The 19,921-nt window shown below is 38.2% G+C and overlaps 1 protein-coding gene across 17 annotated transcripts in view; it reads right to left on the reverse strand.

Annotated features, from left to right (window-relative positions):
- Window positions 1-9,046, reverse strand: part of LOC108081755 (transcriptional regulator ATRX homolog) — a 596,348-nt gene extending 587,302 nt beyond the window's left edge. For all 17 annotated transcript variants that reach the window (XR_011444416.1, XR_011444415.1, XR_011444417.1 and 14 more), the window contains exon 1: window positions 8,937-9,046. The gene's annotated coding sequence lies outside the window, so the exon portion shown is untranslated. The remainder of the gene's footprint in view (window positions 1-8,936) is intronic.
- Between the last annotated feature and the right edge of the window lie 10,875 nt (window positions 9,047-19,921).

Genomic DNA, 19,921 nt, shown 5'->3' on the forward strand with positions numbered 1-19,921 from the left:
ACAAGTATCTGCCCCTTTTGCAACACCTCAGCGATAGACATCCAGCACATTTTAATAGACTGCACTGCACTTTCCCATATTATAATATTTCCCATATTAGAACCTTTTGCTTTTCCCACGAAAACCCAATCCATCTCCTAGCGAATCCAACAGCAGCAAGCTCCAACAAATCATATACTTTCTACAAAAACCAATCTCATACATAACATTTAATTTATAACTTTAACATATAACATAAACACCTTAATACACAGTAGAGCGGTAGGCCACAGCAGCCAATGCTTGTTAATATTTGTTAACTTTTAGTTTTAACTATTAGTTAGCATTATATAAATAAATAAATAGTTTATACTGTAGAAGTTCTACACAAGAATTCCAGCTTTCAGATATACGCATATTAATAGGTATCCGCCAAATATACGGATATATCTACATGTCAAAATATCTGCCGCAAGAAATGCTGCGGGGACCATGTTAGTAAATATACAAATTAAAATTTAAATATATGTAGATACATAAATATTATATAGTAAAATATTAAAATCTATATATTATTTCCCAGCAGTACCACATGTCATCAATAGGCTTCTGTCTTCAACAATTCATCAACGTGCAGACTACGACGTCGACAGAATCGACGATCTGCCGACTACGACGTCGACAGAATCGACGATCTGCCGACTACGACGTCGACAGAATCGACGATCTGCCGACTACGACGTCGACAGAATCGACGATCTGCCGACTACGACGTCGACAGAATCGACGCTCTGCGGACTACGTCGTTGACAGAATCGACGCTCTCCCGACTGCGACGTCGACAGAATCGAAGCTCTGCCGACCATGATAGAATTAATTGTATCAGGTTTTTTGGTAATGACATACCGGTTTCTTTATTGATTTTTGACGACGATATTAACATAGTTAGCATTGTCTGATTTTAGTGCTTTATGTACCGTTGTCTTCGATGATTTTCTGCCATTTTGATGGTAACTTGTACACTGCTGGTCTTGGGTTAGACGCACTCATATTTTCAAACCAATTTGTTTTATATTTTTTATTTTAATGATTATTGAAAAAAAGTTAATATGCAAAAACCTTGCTTATTTAATGGTACTTCAATTATAATATTCAAAATATTATAAAAATATAACATAAGTCGTGTTTTTAAACATTTTCTTCAAACAACTTAAAAAAAGGCACATTTTTCTTGGTCAATAGAATAGACGCACTTAGACATAATATTTTTTCTTCAAAAAGTAACTTATTTTTAACTTAAATTGGTAATTGGTTTTAATATTTGCTTTATAAGAAATAAAAAAAAAATAGTTTAGTAATGAGTACTGCCTCCTTTGTTAGTAATAACTTTATATATCCGGTCCTTCATAGAATAATACAGGGAATCTATGTATTTCAACGAAATCTCGCTCCAAGCACGTTTAATATCTGCAATTAATGTTTCCTTATCTTCGTATTGCTTTCCTCCTTCGGATACCTTCCATGTTAGCCAGCCCCAAACATTTTCAATTACGTTAAGATCTGGAGAATATGGTGGCCAGGTCATGATATTAACGTTTTGGCTCGAAATAAACGACTTTACTACTCGAGCGTAATGAATAGGAGCATTGTCTTGTTGAAAAATCCAAGAAATTGTTTCAAAGAGATTATTTAATTTTGAAAATACGGACTCCAACAATGTTTTGAAGCGATCGCCGTTCATCTTCTGATCGAACCAAATCAAGTCAATTGTTCCATAAAACGTGATGACACCCCACATCATTACTCAACCTTATCCGCTGTGTTGGCGACTTAAATATATTTTATCTTTTCGCAAATCGTGATAATAATATTGAAAGCCATCGGGGACATCTAAATAAAAATGTTTTTCATCAGTATAAACAACAGAACGCCAATCATTAAGACGAGTGTCAATTTGAACATTCCACGTCATGTATTCTTTCGCGAATTGAGGCCGTCTTTCTTTGCGTATTGCATTCAGAGGAGGTTTTTTCTTGTTTTTTAGACGCTTTAGGTGTTTTGCATTTCTGATTGTACGCTGAACAGTTGAAAGGCTTGCTTTTACTCCGGCTAATTCCTTAATCTTAGCTGCGGTCTTAGTCGAATTTGATGCAATTCTAACAATTTTGCGCACTGCTTGTTCACATAGTGCTCTTTTTTTTCCTTTGAAGTTTTTTCCGTATTCCTCTGGATCTTTTAAATATCTATCAACAGTCCTGGAGGTGCGATTTATCTTTTTGGCAATGTTTTGATTGGACAGTCCTTGCGAGTGAAAAAAGTCAACTTTTTGACGTTCTAATAAGCTCATAACATTAGCTTTCCCCATTTTTACTTTAAATATAGCTCTTAAACAATTTATTTGTTTATTTTTAATATTTTTCCAATACAAAAAACTGCACTTGTTTACGCAAGACAAAGAAATCTAAAGTGCGTCTATTCTATTGACCAAGAAAAATGTGCCTTATTTTAAGTTGCTTGAAGAAAATGTTTAAAAACACAACTTATGTTATATTTTTATAAAATGTTGAATATTATACTTGAAGTATTATTAAATAAGCAAGGTTTTTGCATATTAACTTTTTTTCAATAATCATTAAAATAAAAAATATAAAACAAATTTGTTTGGAAATCTGAGTGCGTCTAACCCAAGACCAGCAGTGTATATGCCTCTCATAAAGAAGTCCTTGTCCTTACTGTCAAAAAACTCAGCGATTCGATTTTCACAATCCTCCCTTGAACTCAATTTTTGTCCATCGAAATAATTTTGCATGGCCAAAAACAGATGGTAATCGCTTGGGGCAATGTCCGGACTATAAGGTGGATGCATTAACACTTCCCAACCAAGCTCCCGTAGCTTGTGACGCGACATATCATGATTGAACACAACGCCCTTACGATTCACCATGGCTGGCCGCTTCTGTTCAAGTGCAATCTTCAATCTCTCCAGTTGTTCACAGTAGAGGTCAGAATTGATGGTTTGGCCATAGGGCAACACTTCATAATGGATAATTCCTCTGATATCCCACCCATACACTCAGCAACACCTTCTGAGCCATCAGTCCTGGCTTTGCCACCGTTTGAGACGACTCACCGTGCTTCGACCAGGATCTTTTACGCTTTATGTTGTCATATGTGATCCATTTTTCATCACCAGTGACTAACCGATCCAGAAATGAGTCGAATTTGTTACGGTGCAACAAAGATTCGCAGATTGATACACGATTGAAAAGGGTTTTTTGGGATAACTTATGAGGCACCCTTACATCGAGCTTTTTATTAAATTTTTTGACTTTAAATGCCTATGGACTGTTTCCGTGCTTAGTTGCAGCTCCTCTGCGATGGTTCTAATAGTCACATGGCGATCTCGATCCACTATTTCCATGATTTTATCCGTATCAACGGTCACTGGTCGTCAAGAAAGCTTGGGTGTTTCGGTATCAAAATTGCCACTTCGGAATCGCCTAAACAACTGTTCGGCGATTTGAATCGAATGTTTCTTATCTCCTAAGACAGCAATAATCTGTCGGCGAGATTCCGCAGCAGTTTTTCCCTGTGTGAAATAAATTTTCAAAACTGCCCGAATTTCTGCGTTTGTGAACTCCATTTCAATCGATTGTAACTTTTTAACGTGGAAGCTCATGTAAACAATCTATATATCATTTTAAAGGTGATACCAATACCTTTCAAACGAGATACTACATTGCCATGTACGATTATATTTCACTTCACAAGCGAAGTGCAAAATTTGAATGTAAAAACCGGTATGTCATTACCAAACAACCTAATATCATGCTGCCGACTGCTACTTAAACCCGAACTCCCTTCGAGATCGATTCGTCGCACAGTAGCGCCTTTTCTCATTTTACTTTGCAAAAATCATAACTTTTGAACAAAACAAGATAACTACATAATTTAAATGCCATTTGACAGGTAATTGTTGTAAAATTTACATAAGTACTGGAAAATGTGCCACGCCCACTTACTCCCCTTTTTATAGGGTGTCAAAGTGAAAAAATATTTTTTTTTTAATGAAGGCAATTTTTTAAAAATATTTTTTATTTAATTTTTTATCTTTATTTTTATGTATTTGCTCAGATAAAAATAATTTGAAAACTGAAAAAAAAAATTGTTTTTTATTTCAAAGTGTAACCGCCACGCGCTACAGTTAGTATATTTTTTGGTTAGTATGAAGCTGAGTCGGTATTTTGGTATATTTAACCCCGAGTAGTTTTGGTTTATGCTGTTGCATTTCCGGGACGCAGCAGATGTAAGTTGATTTTGGTCCAGAATAGATCCACAAAGGTCGTAGTTATAGTGTGTATAGTGGCTCAGCCCATCCAAAAAAGATATAGACTACTTTAGCCAGAAAAAAGTGAAAAAAATGGACACCTGGCAGGTAGCGATTTACCTGTGCAAGCCCTAACCCAATTCCCCATTTTTTTGGATTGGGTGACAGTTTATGAATGTGTCTATTATTTAAAGCAAAAATCATGGCGATAGGTAATATAGTTTTTGTGTAATATTACCTGAAAGTCAACAAATTTTCCCTTTTTTTTTTCTTATGATGCATAAATGGAAACAACGTTCAACTTTGAATGCTCATATCTTCTACAAAAAAAAATCCGAAAATTGATTTTACAGCAGATTCTGAATTCATCGGAAATTTCCTGTCGAATAAGTATGGTTAAAATCGTTTTTGCGACAACGACTTTTTCGATTTTTGCAACGGCTTTTGTTCGAGAGGCGTTACTGTGCGTCGGTGCATGTATAAAAAAAATAAAACAAAAACAATTTGCATGGGCTTCGTTTAAATTGATGGCAGCCTAGGACATGCCCATGTTGAATTCATCAACAGTTTGTGTGGTAGATCATCGATGAATCATCAACAACATCCTTCGGCTATTGATGAAACGTAGATGAATGGTACTGCAGGGATGTTTGTGCAAATACACATACTTATGTATTAAACCTGGACTACGCGATGTTACCTCGTCATCTCCCTCCATTAGGGTTGTCGAAATATTTAAAAATATCGTATCGATGATATTTTTTTTTTGAAAAAAATATCAAAATAATATTTGATATATCAAAAAAAAAATCGATATATCAAATATTTTTGATATTTTTGTTTTATTATTATTTTTTTTAATTTCAATAACCACTAAACATTAACTCACATACGATCTTAAATTATATTTTTCGATTTTTATTTTATATTTATTAATAAATGAAAGAAAACAATATTTATTTTTACTTTCTTTTGCTTTTATTTATATTAAAATCAAATCAGAACAAAAATTTATCTTATATGAAAGATAATAAAAACATGCTTAAATAATAATAAAGCAAACGTTTTCATTATACCCTTGCAGGGTATTATAATTTCATTCAGAAGTTTTGCAACGCAAGGAAGGAGACCTTTCCGAGCCTATAAAGTATATACATATATTCTTGATCAGCATCAACAGCCGAGTCGATCGAGCCATGTCCGTCTGTCCGTTTCTACGCAAACTAGTCCCTCAGTTTAAAAGCTATCTGAATGAAACTCCGCATAAAGTCTTCTATATACTCGAAACGGGCCGGATCGGACGACTATATCATATAGCTGCCATACAAATGTTCGCTACATTTTTAGAAAAAAAAATTCTAACTTGACTGTTTTTCAACATTTTTGCATCATTTTTGAAATATGGCCATTTTATATTTCAGAATTTTGGTATGTTTTATGAAAACAACTTCGTTGTTTTTCAACGTTTTTTCATCTACTCTGAGATATAGGCTTATTTTATTATTTCAGAATTTTGGTATACATTTTATGAAAATCGGACAACTGCCATATATCTGCCATAGAAACGATCAATAGACGTAGAGAAAATGTAAAGCTGGGAATGAAAAACTGTAACTGTAAAACTGTAAACATAATAGGAATAGGTAACATGTAATGAACTAATATCTGCAAGAGTTTACAAACTTCGTGGTGCCGAAGTTAGCTTCCTTTCTTGTTTTAGGTTTAGTTTCATTTTTTCCGCCGAACTAAGGCTTTAACAGTATCTTATATGAAAGATAACAAATACATGTTTTCTTTCCTTGTCCCGATAAAAAGTGTAACCGCCTTAAATATCAAAAAATATCTCAAAAAAATATCGATAAAATATGATAATTTTTCAAAAAAAATATCACGATAAAAATATTTATTTTTTTCGCAAAAAATATCGATATATTGATATTTTGATATATTTTCGACATCCCTACCCTCCATCAAGTGGTCACAAGTAGGGTTGTCAAAAATTTTAAAAAAATATCGTATCGATGATAGTTTTTTTTATCAAAAATTATGATGATAATATTTAAAATATCACTGCAAAATATCAATATATATGATATATTTTTTTTTTGTTTATAGGGTCTTCCCACACACCGTCAAATAGAGCTGTAAAAACATCGATACTTTCGATATTGATATTTCAAAACATCGATATATCGCGATATATCGTTTTTTTTAGGTAATACCAAAAAAAAACCATAAAAGGTTTGTTTTTTTTTTTATTTTTTGTATATTCCAAGAATATACTTTTATTTTTACATAAATTGAAGCGATATGGGAGATCAATATTATATTATTATATATCACATATTATAATTTTTGTTAATAAAGAGGAGCTTATCAACTATTTTTGGTTTAAGACAGCTCCTTCTATCGCACAATATTTATCCAGCCTTACTAAAAGTCCTCTCCGATTCACACGAGAAGCTTGAACGCTTAATTAACGTTTAGCAAGTTTTTGTAAATCTGCCATACTTTCATTCTGCATCTAAATATATTTTTTTTATTAACGTCTAGTTAATTAAAATTGCAAAACACTTACTTTCCAATATGGAAGAGGTTCCTTATCTTCCGAAAGGTTTTGGCGCTCGTTATATTGCCTTAAAAGCAAAATTGCGTCAACTCGACTTGATCGAATTTTAAAGTCTGACTTATTTTGTAGAAATGAATATTTCATTTTTTTGTTGATGGTGGTTCAACTGGTGGAGCTGGATGATCTTTTATTTTTTTTATTTTGCACAAAACACAGCATACTTCATTTTCTAAAGCTATGGCTATGACCCGATATATCGATACTCCAAAATATAAATCGATACTAACGCAAAAAATAGAAACATCGATATATCGATATTACTATCGATGCTTTTACAGCTCTAACGTCAAAGCGCATCTACCGTCCGTTGAACAAACGGTCCATAAGGTTTTGCCGTTCCAAATTTTCTCAATTGGACCTGCATCAAAACGCATCAAAATGTAACGACCGTTTGTTTGGCGATAGTTAGGCGATAGTTTTTCGGTGCAACTCTGAAAATATGACCATCACTACGAAAGTGTATACACACTTGGCGAGAAACAAATGAGATTTGGAATTTAAAATGTGGCGCCAAAGCTACAAGCATGCCCAAAATAGTTCTTGGCGTTTTTTCTGTATATTCTTGCCCCAATATGTCCCCAATTGTTACTATTTAATATAAACCGCCTGCCTCTACCTTATTTTGAAGATTTTGGATGCCTATACCACCTATAGACACTCTTCGGGGAATTTGCTCTTTGTTAGAGAAAAATCATTAGAAAAACTAAAATTCCTTGTCATTTAATTCATTTAAATTTAGTGTGGATAAATTCTGACGCAATCTGTACCTTTTCCTGTTGTACAACAGCCAAAATAGTTGGTAAATGTTCCATTTCAAATTTGCAACTGCCAATTCGACAGTCTTTGTTTACGTTTTCATGAGCCACAGCTGATCGATCAGCTGTTCGGATGCCACTTCGACGCTCTGTGGGAACACGAGTTTCGCATCTGCGAAAAATCCCAAACGTTCCTCACAGATGCGCTGTGTGGGAAGACCGTATTAATAAAAATTTTTTTTATGCTATCCTCTTAACTGTTGAATCTCTGAATCGTTGAAAAATTGTCAGTTGTTGAACCGCTGTACCATATATATTCAACTTTCTGAAGTTTCAACGAAACATTTTGTTGAATCGCTGAAAACCAGGGTTCTATTTTTCTGATAAAAGTGAGAGGCAACTCAGAGTTTTGTTAAAAAAGCCGATTGAATCAGTCAATATATGCAAATATATATAACTTTGTTATATTAATATAATTCGATTTTTAATTCATATTGTTTATTGTTATCATTTTTTACATAAATTCAGAAGTTCAATCTATGTACATATGTACGTTGCTTTGAAATTTAGTGACCAAGGAAAAAATATCAAATAAAAGTATCGCGAGATATTTGGACAAAAAAAATATCACGATATAAGTATATAATTTTTAGAAAAAATATCGATATATTATCAACAACTCTAGGCTCAAGCCGGCGTGCCGGTTCCTGAACATATTGATATACATACAAGTGTTACAACTTACATACATACATACATACGATATTTTTATTTGATATTACCATATGTAGACAATCTGCTACAGTAGAGCCTTGTTTAAAATATTGCAATTTCCTGATATTTTAGTTAAAGAGGCATGTAAATAAACATATAACGTATAAACATAAAAATTGATATTCATGTACATTACTATGTACATATGAATGTATGTATCTTTGAGTATACGACTGAAACTGTAAAAAAACTTGTTCTTCAAGCTTATTTACATATGTATGTACATTATATGCCATACAAATACAATGCAAATACGTATTCATCGAAGAGGCTGATTAAATGCAAGCACACAAGGGTTCTTATACATATGTACATATGAATGTATGTACATAGCAACACAAATGCGTTACAAAGGTAAACAACTGAAAATGCCAAAACACAATAAAATGTCGTTGGAGCCAATTGCAATGCAACCAAGTCTTACGAACATATGTACATATGTATGTACATTTTAATATAGTCGGTCACTTACAATATTATTATTCAACTATAAAATCTAAAGTCAATAGCAGCAAATAGTTTAATTGACTTGACTTAGTTGGTTATTTGAATAAGCACGCTCTATTAAGTTTGGAAACTAACTACACACTATTAATGCAAACTTAAGGGAGCGTTTCCGCTAGTCTTGTAATAGGTTATTCACATTGTTATCATTGAGAAATATTTTTTTTAAACTTGTGTACATATGTCAAAATTTGTATAGTTATTAATTCTCAATTTTAATTATTTCGCTATTCATTTTTTTTATTTATTCTCAAAATGTATCTATTAGATTATTTTAAATTATTTTTATTTAATATATATATTGTCACTGTGTTTTATTTATTACTCCATATTTAAACGCTTCAAAATTGTCAGTGGAACCTTATTATTTTTTTTTTTTATTTTATGAGTCAAAAAGTCCCCAACGAAATGAAACTGGTATGAAAGAATTCGTTAGTTGTCTGTGAAAAATTGATTGTCATCATTTTCTTTGTTGTTCTGAGTTAAATAACGATTTCAGAAAAAACGGGTTTATATTGTTATTGTAAATTGAAAACCTAAAAAAAATAAACAAGAGAGGAACCTAATTTTGGCACGCCAAAGTTTGTATATTCTTGCAGTTTGCATATATAATAATTTGGTTTTAATAATATTTAAAATTGTTCACGCCAGAAGGGCGCAAGTTTATGAGCGGCAAAGAGCGCTTGTGATCAAGCTTTTGCTCCCGCTCGCTGGCTCCTCTTTTCTTCTCGTCTCCCTCTCTATTGCTACTCTCCAGCCACACCACTCTGCTGTCCCTGCAGCCATTTCTATGTAGATATAAGCACTAACCATACAACATATAGACTGGTCATTTCATACAACGAAAATGGACACAAAAATTTCTTATCGAGCAATCCCATGTTAACTGTTTGCTGTTAGCGACTGTTAGATTTTAGCTGTTAGCGACCCGTCCCATGTTAGCTGTCAGCTGTTAGCGTCAGGCCTTTACATGTATGCGTGTTCATGCATTCACGTACACGGGTGCATGTGTGCGACCATTTTATTTCGGGCCAGCAAGAATGTTTGGTCTTTTGCTACTTTTCGCGCTAGGTACCCTAACAATATGGGCATATTCGCTATTGGGTTAATGATACAAATAAGAGTGTTATATGTTATAATATTTCTTAATGTTTCAGCATTCATTTCATATTTGTTTACAATTCAATTCAGTGGCAGCATTGAAATGTGTTGCATGTATGTGCATATGTATTCGAAAGTCTTTTGGAGACCAACTGAATAGCGGAAAGATGGTTCCAATAAATAGGAAGTTCTGACAATGGAGGAATGCAGGAACATGTAACAAAAATGGAACTACCATTAACTGATAGCTTCACGCAAAGGAATTCAACATTGTTGGATTCCTCGAAAGTTATTAATTCGGACGTGAGAGTGGAGTCGACCGCTATGAGGACACCTCCCCCACGTCTGATAGGCCGGTCTAGCCGGTAAAAATTTTCCGAAAATCGGACGACTATATGATATAGGTGCCATAGGAACGATCAGGAAATTATTGGGAAAAAAATTATTGCTTCCTTGTTTTTCAACGTTTTTTCATCTACTCCGGGATATAAGCTTATTTTATTATTCTAGAATTTTGGTATAAATATTATAAAAATCGGACAACTATATCTTATAGCTGCCATAGGAACGATAGGGCAAGTAATAGAAAAAATTATAACTTCGTTGTTTTTCAACGTATTTTAATCTAAATTGAGACATGAGCTTCTGGTATTATTTCAGAATTTTGGTATACATTTTATGGAAATCGGACGACTATATCTTATAGCTGCCATAGCAACGATAGGCAAAGTAATAGAAAAAATTATAACTTCGTTGTTTTTCAACGTATTTTCATCTACTTTGAGACATGAGCTTTTAGTATTATTTCAGAATTTTGGTAACAATATTATGAAAATCGGACAACTATATCATATAGCTGCCATATAAACAATCGCAAGATGTAGAGAAAATGTAAAGCTGGGAATGCAAAACTGTAACTGTCAAACTGTAAACATAATAAGTATAGGTAAAATGTAATGAAATAATATCTGCAAGGGTATACAAACTTCGGCGTGCCGAAGTTAGCTTTCTTTCTTGTTTTATTATACATTCATTATTTTGCATGCGTTTTTATTTATTTATATATTACTATATATATTATATTTATATTATATTACAGAGTGGTTGTTAAGGGAATCCATGCTAATGTTCCTAGTCCTCAGATTGAGAAAGCTTTTAGTGATCTTGGCTTTGAAGTCCTTAACATATATTGTCCGAAAAAGCCAGACTGGAAGAGTATTAAAGTTAACGAGGATGATAATGAAACTACTATTAATTTCAAGACAAGGCAAAATATTTTTTTTTGTCAATCTCAAGCAGCTCCGAACGTTTCAAAGTCTCTAAAAATTACAAAGCTGGGTTGTTACAGAGTTACAGTTGAGCGTGCTGCTCGTAGAAAAGAGTTGCTACAGTGCCAAAGATGTCAATTATTTGGACACTCTAAGAACTATTGCGTCCAGGATCCTATTTGTGGTAAATATAGTGGTCCTCATATGACTGGATCTGCCTTATGCACTAGTAACGTAAGTTTATGTATTAACTGCGGTGGCGACCATGTTTCGTTTGACAAAAGCTGCCCTGTCAGACTGGAAAAAATGAAGATCCTTAAACCAATACCCAGGCTTCTGTTGACTAGTTTTCTTGTCTCAAGAAAACAGGCTCATAGTTCTCCACGAGAATTTATTTCAGCTGAGGCGTTAAGAACTAATATTTCTTATGCAGATATTGCTCGTTCTAACACTCTTTATAGCAGGGCACGTGATACTGTTGGTATATCAACATCGGATCAATGCCTTAATAACAAATTCTTGGCGCTGGACGACTCCATTCGGGCCATTAATAACAGAATGGACCAACTTTTCAAGCTTGTACAAGAAACCGTAGAAGCCAACAAAGCATTTAGAGAACTTGTTCAGGTTCTTATTTCACGTATTCCGAAATGACCTTATCAAGCTTAAAAATCGGATTGTGGAATGCTCGTGGTTTAATGAGAGGCTCTGAGGAGCTTCGAATATTCCTCGGTATTTATGATATAGACATAATGCTAGTCACTGAAACACTTATGCGTGTGGAAAGGCGCATTTTCCTTCCTGGATATCTCACATATTTTGCCATTCACCCCAGTGGCAACAACAGAGGTGGCTCTGCAATCATCATTAAATCTAGTTTAAGTCATAGTCCTCTGCCTCCTACCTCTAGCAATGATAGACAGATAGCGAGTGTGCTTCTGCACACTTCTGATGGAACAGTCACTGTAGCTGCTATATATCTTCTACCAGCAGAAAGTTGGACGCAATCTAGCTTTATATCCATGTTCGCCACCTTGGGTAATAAATTTATTGCTGGTGGCGATTTTAATGCCAAGCATGCATGGTGGGGCAACTCAAGAGCCTGTACTAGAGGTAAACGCTTGCAAGAAGTCATCGCAAATGGGCATTACCAGGTTCTGGCTACGGGCGAACCTACGTTCTACTCCTACAATTCCCTATTAATTCCATCAGATCTTGACTTTTTCGTTACCAATGGATTTGCTTCAGGCAGACTTCACGTACGTACTCTACATGAACTCTCGTCGGATCATGTACCTATCTTGGCTGAACTGTACTCCACGCCGTTGTGGAAACTTCATCGCCCACGACTACTTTCCCATAATGCTAACATCAACATTTTTAAATCCCATCTTGAACAGCTGTAAATTTAGAAATTCTGGAGGAGGTGGATATTGATAATGCAATCAGTCTTTGTATGACGAAATTATCTGAGGCTGCTCAGCTTGCTGCCCCCAGAAATCGACATGAAGTAGTGGGCCCTAGACCTCCCCAACTTCCTCCCAGAATTTTAGCACTGCTTAGACTTAAGCGAAGAGTTCGTAGTGAATATGCTAGAACAGGAGATCCTCATATACAACAGAAGACTTGCCAATCGCTTGCATAAGGTTCTTGCTCGTAGAAAACAGACTCAAATGGACAACGTTTTGGAAGACCTGGGTCCTGACATGAGTGCAAATTACTCGCTTTGGCGTGTCACGAAACGATTCAATACTCAGTCCTAGTGCGTGAGACGTGTTTTTGAGCTGCAAAGTTCATTTATATGGTGTCACGCGTAACCAGCTCAAAATAATGAGCGGCGATCAAAAGAATGAGCGTAGAACCTCTGTAAACCAATGAAACGGCTGTTTCACTTTTTTCTCAACTCGCGATATCGAAGCAGAAAAAACGAATGAGCGTAGAACCTCTGTAAACCAATGAAACGGCTGTTTCACTTTTTTCTCAACTCGCGATATCGAAGCAGAAAGCCCAACCCGGCTCTACTGACCGCCGACGGCACGAGAGCGCGCTCTTGCTCACCCGCCCTACTCATTCCAGCTCCTACATCTTGGAGCTCCCAATGCCAAACCCCACCACCACCGGTTTCGATGGAAGACGCACCAACAACAAGCAGAGCTGCAATTTCTGCAAACGTAGCAAAAGCAACAGCAACAACTAAATCAACGACCAATATTGTGAAATCGGTGCCAACGGCCGCATCGCCAAATTCAATGGTAACAAAAACCGTGAACTCCGAAAAGCAACAAGCGGTTCCGGCCATACAGACTGGCATGGATCGCTACATCCAAATTAAGCGTAAGCTTAGCCCACATAACACGGTTGGTAACAAGCCTAAGATCAACCGTGTCACCAAAAGCTATGACCCAAACAACTCCAACAAATTTTCTCCGCTAGCAGCTGATGAGAATAACCAAGCAGAAGACCCAAAAACAGCCAAAGCCCCCACCCATTTATATTAGGGAGAAAAGCTCAAACGCCCTGGTCAACAAAATCGTTGCGCTGGTCGGGGACGGAAGGTTTCATGTTGTTCCGCTTATTAAAGGGAACATTTGCGAAACAAAAATCCAAACCAAAACAGAAGAACACTTCCGGGCTGTGTCTAAATACCTGGAAGAATCCAAAAAGAATTTTTACACCTACCAACTAAAAAGCAGCAAGGGACTGCAAGTCGTGTTAAAAGGAATTGAACCAGACGTCGCCCCCTCTGAGATAGTGGAAGCCCTGAAAGGCAAGCGGTTCCGGCCATACAGACTGGCATGGATCGCTACATCCAAATTAAGCGTAAGCTTAGCCCACATAACACGGTTGGTAACAAGCCTAAGATCAACCGTGTCACCAAAAGCTACGACCCAAACAACTCCAACAAATTTTCTCCGCTAGCAGCTGATGAGAATAACCAAGCAGAAGACCCAAAAACAGCCAAAGCCCCCACCCATTTATATTAGGGAGAAAAGCTCAAACGCCCTGGTCAACAAAATCGTTGCGCTGGTCGGGGACGGAAGGTTTCATGTTGTTCCGCTTATTAAAGGGAACATTTGCGAAACAAAAATCCAAACCAAAACAGAAGAACACTTCCGGGCTGTGTCTAAATACCTGGAAGAATCCAAAAAGAATTTTTACACCTACCAACTAAAAAGCAGCAAGGGACTGCAAGTCGTGTTAAAAGGAATTGAACCAGACGTCGCCCCCTCTGAGATAGTGGAAGCCCTGAAAGGCAAGGGTTTCCTTGCCAAGAATGTCAGCAACATTATAAATAAAAACAAAAAGCCGCAACCACTCTTCAAAGTCGAACTGGAGCCAGAAAGTAAAACCCTGAAGAAGAATGAAGTTCACCCGATCTACAAGTTGCAGTTCCTATTGCATCGAAGAATCACCGTGGAAGACCCCACACAAACGCAACGGTCCTGTGCAATGCAGAAATTGCCAGGAGTATGGACATACAAGAACATACTGCACCCTTCGGTCAGTCTGCGTAGTCTGTGGAGACTTCCACAATTCCGCACACTGCCCTGCGAACAAAGAAGACCCAAAAACGAAAAAATGCGAAAACTGTGGAGAAAATCACACAGCTAACTACAGAGGCTGCGTGGTCTACAAGGAGCTGAAGAGTCGCATGCGACGAGCAACAGCTACACGCCAACAAAATACACAAAATGTGTATTATAATTCAAAAACTACTCCAGAAGTATTTTTTGCCAAAGCAGCCAGATCCTCTTTTGGTCCGCTAAGTGCCCCCACGGGCATCTCCTACGCTGAAGCTCTTCGAACAGGTATGCAAAATCCTCCCCCCTCAAACTCGGTAAACGCTCAGCAGGCCCCAGGGCAGTCACAAAACAACCTGGAATCCATGATGGTGACCATGCAACAAAGTATGATGGAACTCATGTCATTTATGAAAACGACCATGCAAACGCTTGTCCAGAATCAGAATATGGTGATACAGTTGCTTGTAGCACAACAGTCGAAATAATCAATGTCTAATCTACGTATATCCACGTGGAATGCCAACGGCGTCTCACGGCATAAACTTGAACTAACACAATTCCTAAATCAAAATCACATCGACGCCATGCTACTGGTTGAAACGCACCTCACAAGCAGATACAACTTTCATATAAGAGGTTATACCTTCCACCGCACAGATCATCCAGATGGTAAACCCCACGGCGGGACCGGCATCCTCATCAGAGAACGCATCAAACACCATTTTCACCAAAGGTTTGCAACAAATTACTTGCAAGCTACGTCCATAAAAGTGCAGTCAGGTAACGGCAACCTTTGCATTGCTGCTGTCTACTGCCCACCTCGCTTTACAATCTCTGAAGGTCAATTCATGGATTTTTACAACTCTCTTGGAGATCGATTTATAGCTGCAGGAGATTACAACGCCAAGCATACGCATTGGGGATCCCGCCTCGTGACCCCCAAGGGAAGACAACTGTATAACGCTCTCATCAATGTGAGAAATAAGCTGGACTACGTTTCCCCTGGTAGCCCCACATATTGTCCCGCAGACCCCAGAAAGATACCCGATCTAATTGACTTCGCGGTGACAAAAAACATCCCACGCAATTTAATAAACGCCAAGGCCCTTCCAGACCTTTCTTCAGATCACTCGCCGCTGTTGATAACCCTCCTTCAAAGCCCAGAAACTACGGATCGCCCCGATAGGCTGACGTCGCACAGAACCAATTGGATGAAATACAAAAAGTATGTGAGTTCCCACATTGAGCTAGCCCCCCAGCTCAATACTGAAACCGACATCGACTCCTCCACCTCCGCACTGGAAAAGGTACTTGTGACTGCAGCCAGAATCTCAACACCACAACAGACGGATGTGCAAAAAAACAAATTCAAAACGAACCAGCAAATTGAACAGCTTATCCAAGAAAAGAGGCGTCTGCGACGGGCGTGGCAAACCAATAGATCGCCATGCTCAAAGCAACGTCTAAATGAAGCCACACGCAAACTAAGCCGGGCCCTGAAGCAAGATGCCGAAAAAGCACAATTAAGATATATTGAAAAACTCTCGCCAACCAGCACAAAGCATCCCTTATGGAGAGCTCACCCAAATTTAAGCTCACCGGCTGAAACCATCACCCCGATAAGAAAGTCATCTGGTTGCTGGGCCCGAAGCGACAAAGACAGAGCCGAAACTTTTGCCTCACATCTCCAGGGCGTTTTCCAGCCGAACCCTGCTGCAAATCCATTTGAATTACCGCAAATCCACACTGAAACGGAATCTACTCCAGCTTCATTTCGTCCGAACGAAATAACGAAGGTCATCAGGGAACTGAAGCCGAAAAAGGCTCCCGGCGATGACCTAATAACTCAAAAAATGATAATTGAACTTCCGAATTGTGCTATTGAGGTCATCTGTAAAATCTTCAATGGGATCATAAGTCTCGGCCATTACCCAACAAAATGGAAAAAATCTATAATTATAATGATACCGAAGCCCGGAAAAGACCACACGATTCCGTCATCTTACCGACCAATAAGTCTACTATCATGCTTGTCCAAGTTATTTGAAAAATGCCTACTAAAGCGCATAATTCCGTATCTGGGAGCTCACAACATCATCCCAGCCCATCAATTTGGCTTCAGAGAAAAACATGGAACTATCGAGCAAGTTAACAGAATAACATCAGAAATTCGCACAGCCTTCGAGCATCGAGAATATTGCAGCGCGATATTTCTCGACGTTTCTCAAGCATTCGACCGCGTCTGGCTCAACGGCCTCATGCACAAAATAAAAACACTTTTGCCGGTATACACACACAAATTACTTGAGTCGTATCTCTACAACAGAGTCTTCGCAGTGAGGTGCAACGCAACAACATCCGGCACCTATTCAATCGAAGCTGGAGTCCCACAAGGAAGCGCACTTGGGCCTACCCTATTTGTTCTATACACAGCGGATATCCCCACAAGCGACCAGCTAACATTATCCACTTTCGCTGATGACACTGCGATCCTCAGCCGCTCCAGATGCCCAGTCCGTGCAACAGCCCAGCTCGCCAACCACCTCAAGGTAGTCGAGAAATGGCTATCTGACTGGCGTATCAAAATAAATGAACAAAAGTGTAAGCACATAACGTTCACTCTCAACAGACAAACATGCCCCCCGCTCTACCTGCACAGCACACTGATCCCCGAAGTCAACGTGGTAACGTACCTGGGCGTCCACCTGGACAGACGCCTAACATGGCGAAGACATATTGAATGCAAGAAACTTAATCTAACACTAAAGGCCAGCAGCCTCCACTGGCTCATAAACTCCCGATCGCCCCTGTGTCTGGACTACAAGGTCCTGCTCTACAACTCGACACTGAAGCCAACATGGACGTATGGCTCCCAGCTCTGGGGGAAGGCGTGCAGTACCAATCTAGACATCATACAGCGCGCCCAATCAAAAATCCTGAGAACTATCACTGGGGCACCATGGTATATTCGCAACGAACACATCCACAGGGATCTCGGCATTCCTGCAGTTAAGAACGAAATAGAAAAACAAAAAGCGTCCTACAAGGAAAAACTCTCCACCCATCCAAATCCTTTAGCAAGGGACTTGATACGAGTTTCCAGAAGAAGCCGCCTACTACGTAACGACCATCCAACCCAGCCATAATTAGTCAGGGCCATTTACTCTGTACCAGTCTCATGACTGCTAGTTAGGTAGTATTGTAAGATTTGATACACTTATTGTTAGTCTCATAAATGAGAAGATTCAATAAATAAAAGCAAAGCCTAAAAAAAAAAAATACTCAGTCCTCCCCAAAGTCAGCAATCAGAAATCAGGCGGGGGCTGGTGTCGCACTAGCTTAGAAAAAGCTAAAGTGTTTGCTGATAACCTTGAGCAACGTTTTAAGCCCTTTGATTATACCCCTGATAGTTTGTGTCTTCAAGTGGAAGAGTATTTGGAGTCGCCGTTTCAAATGTGTGAAAGTTCTGGTAGCCAAGTTGTCTCCCAAAAAAACCCCCGGTGAGGATCTTCTTGACAATAGAACCATTCGTTTATTAACTGATGAAGCCCTGCAATTCCTTGAGTCTGTTTTCAACGGCGTTTTAGAAGTTGGATACTTTCAGAAATTTTGGAAATCGGCCAGCATAATCATGGTTCTCAAGCCTGGAAAACCGCCGTCAGAAGTGGATTCATACAGGCCTATCAGCCTTCTCCCATCTCTGGGTAAAATTATAGACACGCTGGTTCTAAACAGGAAGTTTCTAGTGCGATCCCAAAATTTCAATTTGGTTTCCGCCTGCAGCACGGTACTCCTGAGCAACTGCATAGAGTGGTTAACTTTGCCTTATAAGCCTCGGAGAAGAAGGAGTATGCTGTAGCTGCCTTCCTGGACATTCAACAGGCATTTGACAGAGTCTGGCACCCTGGGCTGCTGTACAAAGCGAAGCGACTCTTTCCGCCTCAACTGTACATGGTTGTGAAAAGTTTTCTGCATAATCGCACATTCCGTGTATCGGCTGATGGGTATAAATCAAGAGTCAAGACAATTGAAGCTGGAGTTCCGCAAGGAAGTGTTCTAGGTCCTACTCTGTATTCGGTCTTTGCTTCGGACATGCCTAGTCACTCACCAGTAACTGAAGTCGCGGAAGAAGATTTACTAATAGCTACTTACGCTGATGACACTGCTGTGCTAGCGAAAAGTAAAAGTATTTTGGCTGCTTCCTTTGGTTTACAGGAGTGTCTAAATGCCTACCAGGAATGGGCTATGAACTGGAATGTGCGCATCAATGCGGACAAATGTGCGAATGTGACTTTCACCAACCGTGCAGCTAGCTGTCCTGGGGTCAATTTTAATGGTAGAGTCATTGGCCACCATAGAGCCTAAAAATACCTTGGCGTTACCTTGTACCGTAAACTTACATTTGGCAGGCATGTTCCGAATATTCAGCATGCTTTTAAGGCTAAGGTTTCCCGGATGGCATGGCTCCTTACACCCCGCAACAAACTATCGCTTTACTCCAAGGTCATGATATATAAGTCAATTCTAGCCCCCTCCCTGTTTTATGGCCTTCAAGTTTATGGAATTGCTGCAAGATGTCATTTGAACAAGATTCGGATTCTTCAAGCAAAAACGTTAAGGAGGATCTCTGGAGCTCCTTGGTACATGAGGACTAGAGACATTCAACGAGACCTGAAGGTGTCCAAGCTTGGAGATAAACTTCACACTATTTCAACTAAGTACATGGAAAAATTAAACAATCACCCTAATAGTCTGGCCAGAAGATTAACCACCTCTGAACACAGAACACGAGTCAGGAGAAGACTTAAACGTCACCACCCTCAAGACCTCCCCGATCGGGACTTGACATAATATATCAGACAAAACATGAAAATCATTTCAAATTATGTAAACATAACTTAACTTAATACTCCTCCATAACTCAGCATTGTAAACATAGAATTAACTTCGAATTAGGTTTAGTTGCCAAATTTTTAGGTAACGGTGCACGTGCACATATGTGTGTTTGGGATTTCTTGCAGTGCTTGCACCATCTTTTGCCACTGTCTCGGCTCATCCAA

The sequence above is a fragment of the Drosophila kikkawai genome, chromosome 2R (assembly GCF_030179895.1).
Source record: "Drosophila kikkawai strain 14028-0561.14 chromosome 2R, DkikHiC1v2, whole genome shotgun sequence".
In the NCBI taxonomy this organism is placed as follows: Eukaryota; Metazoa; Arthropoda; class Insecta; order Diptera; family Drosophilidae; genus Drosophila; species Drosophila kikkawai.